Source organism: Malus sylvestris, chromosome 7 (genome assembly GCF_916048215.2).
Source record: "Malus sylvestris chromosome 7, drMalSylv7.2, whole genome shotgun sequence".
Classification (NCBI taxonomy): Eukaryota; Viridiplantae; Streptophyta; class Magnoliopsida; order Rosales; family Rosaceae; genus Malus; species Malus sylvestris.
Window position 1 is genome coordinate 24,466,769 of NC_062266.1, and position 12,754 is coordinate 24,479,522.

The following is a 12,754-nucleotide window of genomic DNA, read 5'->3' on the forward strand; positions in this document are numbered from 1 at the left end:
TGGCGTCAAGTTCATAAGGGCTGCATGAGATGACAAGTTCTGTACAAAAAAACAACGGTGTTCATGTCCCAGATGGAGGTGAAAGTACAGACATTGAATTCTATGGCAAACTAATAAGTGTCGTGCAATTGCTTTACAAACATTGATGCTAAGTGATCCTGTTGAAGGGTCGATGGTTTGATACAAACCCAAATAGGCAGGGAAGTGTTAAAAGAGATCATGGATTACTATCGGTGAAGACTACCAAAACTTGGTACAATGATGACTCTTACATCTTAGTAAACATGGCAAAACAAATTTTGTATCTAGATAACCCTAAAGTCGGAAGGGGTTGGAAAGTTGTTCAGAAGATGGATCATAGGAACATGTATGCTATACTAGAACAAGACCCTACTAACGACAACATCAATAACATCGCTAACCAACGTCTAGAATCTTTTATGGAAATTGGTGCGGAAACACACCGAGATACTAATCTTATCCAAGAACCATTTCAGATATAAGGAGTATCTTCAATCGAAATACCGATTCAATCAATCACAATTGACCTTGGTAATCTTCTGCGATACGATGCTCCAGTGTGCACAAACAATAATGGTGACTTACCTATCGATGATGAGGAATGGGACATTGAAAATGATGATAGCGACGAAAGTGAAAGTTATTATAGTTTGGATGAAGATTAATACAATTTATTAGTAATTTTTTTTATAAAATAAATTAAGTGGTTAATGCATTTTGTATTTGAATTACTTTGTAAATAAATTTGTTTTATTAGTATTTTATCATAAATTTTAGTCAAAATTCTACCCAAAAAAGAAAAACCATTTTTAAACATAATTGTACGACGAACAAGCCTTTTTCGTCGCGCAAGTGTTTTAATTTTACATTGGTAATTTTAATTTTCAGGCACTTGTGCGATGAATACCTTGATGTTGTTGCTCAAAGAACATTTGCGCTACCAAATCACAACATTCGTTGTGCGAGTGTTTGAAAATTAAGGCGTCGTTTTTTTTTTCGTGATTTTTTTTTAAAAAAGCATGACGAATTTTTAAACCTTGCTCGACAATGCCTCCATTGCGAAAGATTCTATGTATTTATTCCCATGTGTCGTCTTCCTTCCCTCACTTCTTTCTTCTTCCTTTTTCTTCCCGATACCCTCTCTTTTTCCTCTTTCTCACAACACCATTGCAACCCCTCTCTCACCCTTACTTTGACTCCCCCGACACCCTCTCTCACCCTCTCATTGCCTCTCTCTGTCGCTCACCTCATTTCTCCGTCCCTCTCTATCGCTAACCTCATCTCTCCGTCCTTCTCTCTTGCCGTCGCATCTTCATCTCCAAGAGGTAATTTCCTCTTAATTTTTTTTTTCAATTTGCTTTATTTGCCATGTTAATTAAGGTTTATAGAGTAAGGATATTTAAAAAAAAAAAATTTAATTGGGGGTTAGAATTAGGGCAATGGGATTAGATTTAGGGTTCGTAAATTGGGGGTTACATTTAGGTTCTTAAATTAAGATTTTTACGGTTCTTAAATTGGGGTTAGATTTAGGTCTTAAATTAGGGGAATGATTTTGTGTAGCGAGGTTAGATTAGTGTTTTCTTAAATTGGGGGTTAGATTAGGTTCTTAAATTAAGGTTATTGATTTTAAATTAGGGGTTGGAATTAGGGTAGTGGGTTACATTAGAGTTCTTAAATTAGGGTTCTTAAATTAGGGGATTTTTTATTATTTTAAATTAAGGGTTACAATTAGGGCAGTGGGGTTAGATTTATGGTGCTTAATTTACGAGGTTAGATTTAGGGTTCTTAAGTTAGGGATTAGTTTATTTTAAATTAGGGGTTACAATTAGGGTTCTTAAATTAGGGGTTACAATTAGGGCAGTGGGTTACAATTAGGGTTCTTAAATTAGGGGTTAAAATTGGGGCAGTGTTGTTATATTTAGGGTGCTTAATTTATTGGGCTATATTTAGGGTTCTTAAGTTAGGGGTTAGTTGATTTTAAATTAGGGGTTACAATTAGGGTTCTTAAATTAGGGGTTAGAATTAGGGTAGTGGGTTACAATTAGGGTTCTTAAATTAGGGGTTAAAATTGGGGCAGTGGTGTTATATTTAGGGTGCTTAATTTATTAGGCTATATTTAGGGTTCTTAACTTAGGGGTTAGTTGATTTTAAATTAGGGGTTACAATTAGGGTTCTTAAATTTAGGGTTAGAATTAGGGCAGTGAATTTGATTTAGGGTTGTAATGGTTTATTTGTTTTAAATTTAAGTAGAAATTATTATGCATGTGTACGATAATTTTTATCTTTGTAATCTTACATATTTATTTCCAATTTTGTAGATGTCGCAGCTCATTAGAAGCCGGAAGGTGATGACGACTATACCTCGTCCAACGATTACACCTCCTACTGCTGTAGTCACTGCTTCGGCAGAGATGGACCATATGCCTGTGAATTCGGTTGACCTAGTTGGTCCCTGAGTCCCATAGACGCCGGCGTCTTCGACTTCTTCGATGGCACTACTTGTTAGTGCCCGACGTGATCAGTGGCGCTCCCGCACTCCGGAGCAGATGTCGCCATCGGGATCCACAACCAATGCCTCGGGTTCACAGCCAAGTATATTATCCTAATTAACTCCCTCATCCCCATGTTAACTTAGTTTTGTTATTTTAGGTTAATTTTGTTAAGTTATGTTATTCAAAGATTAAAAAGTTATATATATATATATATATATTGTTTATTGTTGTCATTGTTCCCAACCTATTATTAAACAGTTGTGATCATTGTGTTGGATACATATGTTGTTTATGTTATTTTCAGGGTTTGGAAAATGTTTTAATTATAAGGAGGTTCTGCTAAAATTTCGGTAGCATTTGCTATTAGTTTTGGTTTAACGTTAATTTTTAATTTGTTTGCAGCCCAGAAAAACACCCAGGGACCTTGTTAGTAGTTGAAGACGGCGAAGGTCACCCAGGTGACCAACAATCGTATCACAATCGGATACGATGAGCGACATCGGGCTGCACCAACGGCGGAGCAGCATAGCGCATTGGCCCACGACATTGGGCATGTCGTTCGGACGTTTTGTCCTATGCGGTGGAAGTCTTAGAAGGCTATGACGGACGAGGTGAAGAACACGGTGCACAATCATTTGTCAGTAAGTATCCTCACCTTTTTAATGGTTTTCATATAAAATTAGTATACTTATATTTATTAATGTATTTAATTACTAATACTTTTGTAATATTTGTTACATTGCAGACAAACTACAATTTTGATAACATCAACAAGGACATGTTGGCGTACCTCAATCAGCTTTTCTCCGAACAGTACAAGCAGTGGAAGAGCGACCTGCACTAGTATTTCGAGATGTTTGATGATCTGCAGGTCGCTCTCAAGGAGGGTTGTCCGAATGAGTTTGAGGAATGGGAAGATAGCTGGGTTTGGCACTACGGTCATTTTCAAGAGCTGGGCTATGTGGTCCGTTTTTAAATAAGATTTATTTCATTTTACTTTTTGAAATTTGTACTAATGTTTATTAATTTTTTTTTATATTTTTTTTTATATTTTCTTTAAATATTACAACTAATACATTTATTTTGTGTATAACAGAAGAAGGCGAAGGCAAACAAGATCAATCAGGAGAAAAAGACTCTTCTCCACCATTCGGGTTCGAGGCCCTTCTCATATAGGATGGGGGCGCGACGGAAGGTATATATTAAAGCTTTCACTTCCAATTTTAAAATGGCGCTAATAATTTTGTTTGTTTGTTTTCGTACTAACATTTTCCTTATAGTTTTCTATTCCAGGGGGGTTCAAAATTCCCGAAGATCGACGTCTTTGCTGACGTTTATGTTCGGCCCGGGGATGAGTTGGGCGAGTAACTTCATGTAAGTATTATTCAATTTTAATTAATGTCTTATGCATTAAAGTATTATAATAATTAATTCAAATTGCTTATTATTAATATTCCATGTTTTATTTCACAGGAGACTATGGTGGAGAAGAGCAAGTCGGTCATTCAGGAGTCTGCCTCCCAGCTTCCCTCAGCCATGTCGATCAAGTCTGTGGATCCCTTCGAGGATGCAAGGTTTCACATCCTTACAGAGACCTTGGACCAGACCTTTGGTCAGAGGCCAGGGATGTATTGCGGGGGGATAGGGAATGCCAGGCAACGGGAGAGTGGAGCCACTTTATCCTTGCAGTCGAAGGGCGAGGTTACAGCTTTGACGCAGGAAGTCGCTGGCCTAAGGAGTGAGCTTGCATCGTACAAGACTTAGATGTCATTGATTGTATAGGCCCTAAGTTCCTCTTGGATCTGTCCCCTCGATTTTTTTGCATTGCCGACGTTAGAGCCCCTCCACTCCAAACATACCCAGCAATTAAACCCGTTGACCTCCGACCCCGTCCCCAACCTCGATCCCCAACTCTGTCCCCTTCTAGTAGCAAGATTACCAAGCACCTCCGAATGACTTGCCCATAGATTACGCCACATTTTTTTCTTAGCTTTTTTTCCTACTTTCTGTTTAAACTTTGTAGTTGTATGTACATTTTTATTTATTTAAATTATAAATAAATTATTTTTCTATTCATTAATTTGTTTTTTTTTTTCCAATTGTATTAAATATTTTTTTATGAAATTCTATTTATTCTATTGTGCAATGAAAGCCTTCGTCCGTACACATTTCTTGCGATGAACAATAAAACGTCGCGCAATCGTTTTGCCGCACTTTGTTGCGCAAGGTCTTTCTTCGCGACCCTTGTGCGATAAATCTATGCGACGATTTCTGCATCGCCATAAGTTTTGTGCGACCTGGAAATGGTTTGCGCCAGAAATACTCCCTGATCGCACAAAGTGTTTATTGTAGTAGTGAACCTAGTTACATGTAAGATAAATTTAAGGAAGAACAATTTTTTAAGGTAACCTTATTAGCACGAAAGATAATTATAGAAGACAATACCAAACAGGTAAATCTAGCATTCTACTTATATTGTTATTAATTGATACATTTCTTAACCTTTTATCGCTGATCAGCTGATTGCAAGTCTTTAATGGCCATACCTGCATGTTTCTAGCTCGTTAATCAACTATATATTGTTATTAATTGATACATTTCTTACCCTTTTATCTCTGATCAGCTGATTGCAAGTCTTTAATGGCCATACCTGCATGTTTCTAGCTCGTTAATTAAGTATATAACATCTAAAGTTACTTTTTATCAGTTCACTTATATTACAGTTTAGTGGTATTCTTCCTCATCACGTATAAATAATCTTAAATTCGGTAATAACAAATTCAATACAAATTTCTCTCTATTTCTTAGCATAGATTTATCGTTATATATATAAAAAAAATAATAATATTTATCAAGAATGAAAATCATATTTTTTAAACCACGACCGCATAAATTTTTTATTAAGCATGGTACTCTCTTTCTGTCGATCAAGTTAAGAGTCCTGACAAAGTTTTAATGAAGGCACTTAATTAGATGCATATATACTATCCTGTACATATTCTTCTTCATCTTGATAAAAATCTTTTAAAATTTAAAAAACAACTTAAAACCATCACAGCGGGGTTGGCGGTTGGGACATAAAACCTTGACCAGACAAAACTATTTTCTAGAAGGGAATCCCTAATAAACTCAGGGTACCTAAGCAGAAAGAAAACCCTTTTAGTATAATTATAACTGGTGGCAATTTTGTCTCTTAAAAGAATAGTTTTGTTTTCCGCTTGATTAGTTTGAATGTATGACTTATACATGCATATATACCAATTCTACCCCCCAATGATCCTTCAAATAGTATATATAGCTATGGATGAGTCATGAGTGGTTGATAATTTGCCATAGCCAAACTACCATTGACGAAAAAGTTATAGCAAAGAAGTACTGCCTATATAATGGTTAGACAAAACTAAATGTATTTAGAGATTAATATCTGTAACAGAAAATAAACAGCGAACATTTTATACAAGGATTGCTATGTACGTATTCACTGGTATGCAGCAGTGCGTCCACAAAATAATGATGCGAAAGAGGAAAAGTACTGTGGACCTGTGGTGATATAATTGCTAGTCCTCCCTGCAGAAAATATTTCAATTGCTAAACTCACATAATATATATATATATATATATATATATATATATATATATATATATATATATGTATATATATATATAATTTCAACCAGTATTATACTCTGTAAAGAAAAGCAAGTCCATTGTTCCAGTTTATATATAGTTCCTCAGAGAAAACCATGAATATACTTTTTATGGGAAAATATAGTATTCATGATCTGCAGATTACTGCATGGTCAAGATATCCAAATTAAAAATGGTAAAAACCCAAAAGGAAAGTTTGACGTTAACGAAATTATATAACTGAGGTTTGGCAAGTTCATCACATCCATTCTATTTCTACTCTGCAATATTATCTGCGTTTTAAATTGTAAATGAGCAAGTTGTAATATATATATATATATAAACATGGGTACATTCATCAAAATTAACCAAAAAAATTATTGTATCAAAACATGGGTACATTCTTCAAAATCACAAAAAAAAAAAAAAAAAAAAAAAAAAAAAAAAATGGCTTAATAACATTAGTAAATTTCTTCGATTAAACTTGACATGGATACATTTTAAAATCAAAGAAAAAAGAATGTACCCATATAAGTTTAAAAATGGATTAGAAAAAAATTGAATATATTTTATATAAAAAAAATGGTACATTTTATATATAACAAATTGGTATATTTAAGATTGAGTACATTTTAAGATTAAAAAGTTTTACATGAATGGGTACATATAATTAGCATGGGTACATTTAGCAAAATAAAAAGTACAACTAAAAAAAATATATGGGTACAAATACAAATAAACTTTAAAACATATGGGCACAAAAAGAAATTAATATATGGGTACAAATTAAAATTGAAAAGAAAATTGGTACAAATTAAAAATGGGTACAAACTAAAACTAAAAATATATGATAAAAAAATTAGTCATAAATATAAATATACTAATGGTAACATTTTTAACATTAAATGAATATATTTAGAAATAAAAAAATATTTTATTATTAAAATAATTAACGATGTTATTAATACCCAAGGACCTTGATAAAAAATTAAAAAGGAATAGGATTTTAATCAATGAAGTAGCAAAAGAAATGATGAAAACCTAATTTCTCCATATATATATATATATGCACACACAGTTGTTCTTTTGTCAAACTTTTCATTCTTATATATACATATGCGCATGAATATAAAAATTATCTTACGAATGTGGCCGGTTGACAAACTAAAATACATATATTGTCAGACCATGAATTTGTGTAATAACTAAATATGTATGTCATGAATCTGCAATCTAATATATAATTTGGTACATATATAAGTAACGTAAGTATGATAGAGAACATTACCTTATATATACACATAAATACATAATGCTGGTCCCCAGAAATGGCTTTTGCCCCACCATAGTACTACATATTTTTACAACTTCGATGGTTCAAAGTTCTGACCACGCATTATATTCAATAATTCTAACCATAAGTAGTACTAAAGATGCTAGATAGCATAGCAAGATTTCACATATCTCTAATGGGTCACTAATGGTCCCCCTGCAGATGGTAGCTAGGCATTGCATAGTACAATATAGTGATGTGCGAGGCCGACACGGTGTTCCCACATCCAACAATTCCAACCTATAAAGTTTTCAAAAAGTACTTGGAATTGTTGTATGATATTCAAGTTTGAGAGAATTGCAGCTTGTGAGTAGTAGTGCTCATACAACCGTTGGCACTTGTACTGTTTTTTCTTAATTTGAGACCACAAGTCGAGCTTGCGAGTGATGACAGTTGACAGAGAGAAGTTGTACAAATGAACGTCTATATGGTTTCGTGTCGTTAAACTAGCCTGTTATATTGGCAATGCTTTTTCAGATTTGGCTGGGTTTACAATGAAGCTAAAGTTTATGATTGTGGTGGCCAAGTGGCTGTTTGGCTTTGGGATATGGGGGTGTCATGAAAGGTTTTGATATGCTAACTAGCTAGCTAGCTTCTAACTTGTAGTTAAGTACTTTTCCATGGAAACTTCTCTATGAACAGCTGCTTAATATAATCATGATGAGGTTATTCATATGTATGAGAGGGGATATATTAATTTATTCTAACATCTGAATCAGATTCTCCTAAACTCAGTTAGGGTTGAGGCCAGATACGTCGACCGGCAGCGCCAACTATCCTAGGTTAACCTTCCCGAGTTCCAATCTTATTCAACTAGTTAATTAGGGCCGACCCCTCCTTAAATCAGGAAAAGAAGTAGTTAGGAAATTAAGGGCATAAACATTATAGTTAATTGCGTGGTGCAATACAATTAGTACTTTAGTTGGATGCTTCAAGAGGTTGGAATATGTAATAATATATACACACACACACATAGAGCCGGCTCTAAGATTTCAAGGGCCATGTGCCAAAGTGAATTGGAGGCCCTAAAAAATACCAAGAAGTTAATTTTTTTTGTTATATTTTTTTGTTCAAAATAATAATTTTAGTTTTCAATTGAGCTTTTATAAATTCTAATAGCCCAAACAAATTTAACAAATCAACCAGTGGAAAGGTGGCATATTGTTTTTCCTTAATTATTTAGAGGGTTAGGATTCGAATTTGTATGTTATTATGTGGAATTTTTATATTATTTTGTGGAAGCTTATGCATTTAATAAAAATATAAACTGAAAAAATAATGGAGATGAGTTTCAAACCCATCCCCTAAGCCGATGTAAAGAAGCAATAATTCCACTAGCACTAAGACTCAAGTTTGCAATATTTTACACATACTACCATATATAAGTAAATGCATGCAAAATTGAAAAATCGGGGGCCCTTCCGATTTGGGGGCCTTGTGCGGTAGCACCACTTGCACCCCTCAACGCCAGCCCTGATAGAGAGGGCCAGCCATAAAGGGGCGTCGATCGTGACACCGCACAAGACCCTTGATTTTTTAGACCTCTCAAAAATATTTGGTCCCTATAAGTTTGCCTACTCTTACTCTATGGAATCTCCTGTGTAGTTGCTTTTACCGTTTTGCATGTTTTTAAGTAGAAAAGACAATGAATAGAAGAAAATGTCTCTCTGTTTTTTTTTCCTAGTGAATTATTAAAATTTGTACATCAATTCATGAAAAATTATTTGTTTATATTTTCATGGATTCTATAGGCCCCCAAAATCCTAAAGTTGACCTTGATAATAAGTTGAAGAATGCTAAGATAAATTGCACATGCACGTGCTTGTGGATGAATAACGACGTTGATATTTTGTATTTGTAAGCTCTACATGTATCAACAAGGCATTGCTATTATAAACAATAATGTGTATATATGACAAGTTTGATCTTTCAAACACTAAGAATTTTCTAGTTGTAGGGGCTAAAACGGATACACTTTTCTATGCACCCGAGTTTAAAAATAATCTATGTCTGATATACGTACATCAGACATGAATACATTAGCTATAATTAGTTTATCGTAGTAATATTGTGTGCTTTCTTAACGTTTGCAGTGGAGATTTTTATTTGTACAATCCCGACTTACCTTGAGCCGTTGAAGATACTGACCTAGCTAGACATCATGAAACTTATAGCATTTGCAAAGCAAAATTCAGAACACCAGAAACAGTGATCTTCCGTTTGACAAGCAAAATAAAATCTTTAAAAAACAAGCAAAATAAATTTAGTGGCAGATGGAGCTGGGGGACCCATCTACATTTCTCCAAAATCCTGTAGGTTCTCCTTAATTTGTAATAATTTACCCACAAAATAAAAACTTCCTATGTCAGCCTCTGCATAACACGATGAATATTTTAATAGGAAACAAATAAAACATGCATCTAATTATGGTTACGTTGCAAGAGCATGGGAAACTATGAGACTGAATAATTGAGATCTTAACTTCATTGGTTTTAAAACTTTTAAGGTATCTGCAAAAATACAAAGTCACATTAACTAGTATTATGTGAGAAATGAGAGAAATGCATGTCTTTTGATTAGATAACAGGGAAAATTATTCACAAGTCACAACTAGTCACTTCAATGCCTTTTAGTGTTGAATTTGGGTTCACAGAAGTTGCCAAACTCCACAGGCATGCATTTTTGTAGGCTTTGTGTATATATTCTGGTTTCATGAGGTCGGACCAGAACTAGGCCCAAGTTTATAATTCTGTTTTGTATGAGGCCTGCATTGGCAACCTTCCAAAACTTTTATTTATTTATTTATAATTTAATTTTATATAAAATTATAAATTCTTCCCTTCGATAAATTGATTTCTTATCTGTTAGTTGCTTAGAAGAATTTTGTAGTGTAACAAATAAACTTTAGTGCGTTTCTTGCCATTTGCACATAATAAGATCAGCCTATCAATTTTCTGGATTTTAAACCTCATTCGTAAAATGAAAATTTTGGGTATGTGACTTTATTTGAGAACATTGTTGAGAACAGAGAGAAACTATAAGAAATTAACAAATGGATAGTGAATAAATCTTTTGATGTTATTGCAGGCATGCAAATTTTGGTGAAAATGAATGTTCACAAGTGCATTAAATCTTGACATACCATAGCTTACGTGACGTATACCATGTGTCTCACAAATTGTACACATAACATGATTGATCAAAATTAACACACCTCGACCCAGAATGCCCACATGGACTTCGAATTGAGCTATGCTGGCCGACACCAGGAGGGTAACGAAGCCATAAAGTGTAATGATGTGGAAATTATGAATAAATTTAAACCTAAAAGTGCCTAAATACAAGAGTGCGCTTGTGAGCGGGAATGAACCCATTTCACACGTGATGTCAGAGCATAAGTAAAGTACAATAAAGGTAAGATAAGAATTATACTGTCGAAGATAATCACCTATATCAAAGATTGCCAAGAATCCTCGTTGACATGAAAGCTCAGCACTAAAACCTGGAGGGGCAAAAAACAAGGGTGAGTGGGCCTAAAAATAAAGTTTTGTAAAAACCTTTTCGAAAACATAATAACCTCTAACCGTAAAACAAGTATAGTTTTCAAAATATACATATTACGTATAGTAAGAAAATACTTAGCGTAGCCTGCAATATCTCAAGAAAATAATACGTCACAATATTTCATATATAAACACATGACGTTCGTAATCGCATAATCTCGTATAAGCAAACATATCATATCGAGTGCTCATTGACACATGTTGGCACACGAGTTCATGCAGAGATATTTTGACATGAACTGGGCTGGGTGTAACAATGATAAATGCTCTAGTACTACAATCACGTGAAGACTGGTGCTATGCACATCACATACGAGTCCTAATTGCCTATAGGAATCTAGGACAAAATTGACACCTACAATGGATCCAAAGTGAGTGTACGGTATGATGTGAACATACACGTGAAAGACTGGCCCTGGCCCAGGCAAGTACTAACACCGATGTAACAACGATGAGCAAATAACGTAAATAGAATCATACAGCGATAAATTGATAATTCACATCACCGTAATACTATTCATGACCCTAATATAATTAAGGCATCAATAATAATACGCATATCTGCGCATCCCATAGGACATAACATAACTTCATAATTTCTATCAATGCGCTAAATCTTATAAATGTCACTCTAATCTAGGCGTATTGTAGAAAACTTTTTATGAAATGTATAAATGGAAACTAACAATTATATATATATATATATATACTATATAAAAGAAAAGACCCACTCACAGATACTTGCGAGGTCGCAGCCGTTCGAACTAGGATAGTCGGAGTCTCCGATAGTAATAGCGCATAAGCATATTATTGAGACCCATTAGTAAAACTCAACTAAAATGATTAAATTTGGGAAAATGGAGTGCGGATTTGGAATCAGAGCATCGAGATACGCTAAGAGGGGTCCCAGGCAATTTTTGTAAAAAGTCAACGATCAACCTTAAAAGGTCAACCGAGACATTCCAGTGGTCACGTATGTTAACACTTCGGAATTTCACTACATGGATATAAAAAACGAACTCGGGGTGTCGAAATTAGCCTAAAGAAGTTCTCGAGAAAATTTTGAAAAAAGTCAACACAAGAAATATTCCAAGAATATTCCAAAGAATATTTCAAGCCCAATTTAGAGATGTATTGGGTTCGGATCCAGATTCGGGTCGCGGATCTAGGCTTTCTCTTTTTTTTTTCTTATTTTCTTCTTCTTCTTTTTCTCCTGCTGGTTGCCACTACAACCGCTGGGATAAATCCCAGCTCTGACCGCTAAAAAACTTCACTAAACCCAGCCTTCCAAAATATCAAATCGAAGCTCAAAGGACAACGAATCGAAATATACTTTTGGTTTCCTCAGCCGTGGCCGGAGTTGCCCGAAAAACGGCTTGAAAACTGTCGAATCTCAATCGAAAAATTGGGTTTGTTACTCTCGAGGTATTTCTGCGTCCAAACAACACTAAAACATCCCAAAAACATCCTAATTATACTCTTAAACACGATTTACGAAGATCTTAAGGGTTTTTGAACTTACTCTCATGGAAATTCTCGAGGTTTTTACCAGGAAACATGGAGGTCGCAGCCCGGCATCCTGGTTTGATGGTGGTGGTTCGTTTATAGAGGAGAAATGGTAAGATGTTTGGGGGAGTTTAGTTTGCCGGAGTTGGTGATGGGTGTGGAGGTGGTGCTCTGGTCTCGGCGCCGGTGGTTATAGAGGTGGGACGAGAAGG

At 34.8% G+C, this 12,754-nt stretch overlaps 1 long non-coding RNA gene across 2 annotated transcripts; it reads left to right on the forward strand.

Moving 5' to 3' along the window:
• The first annotated feature begins 890 nt into the window (after positions 1-890).
• Positions 891-4,589, forward strand: LOC126630466 (uncharacterized). Of its 2 annotated transcripts, XR_007626011.1 has the most exons (7): positions 891-1,346; positions 2,340-2,613; positions 2,916-3,154; positions 3,259-3,477; positions 3,610-3,708; positions 3,794-3,887; positions 3,987-4,589. It is a non-coding gene; the product is annotated as an uncharacterized LOC126630466 (long non-coding RNA). The 2 variants fall into 2 exon arrangements; XR_007626010.1 differs by lacking the exon at positions 891-1,346 and having other exon boundaries at positions 2,185-2,613.
• Positions 4,590-12,754: the final 8,165 nt, after the last annotated feature.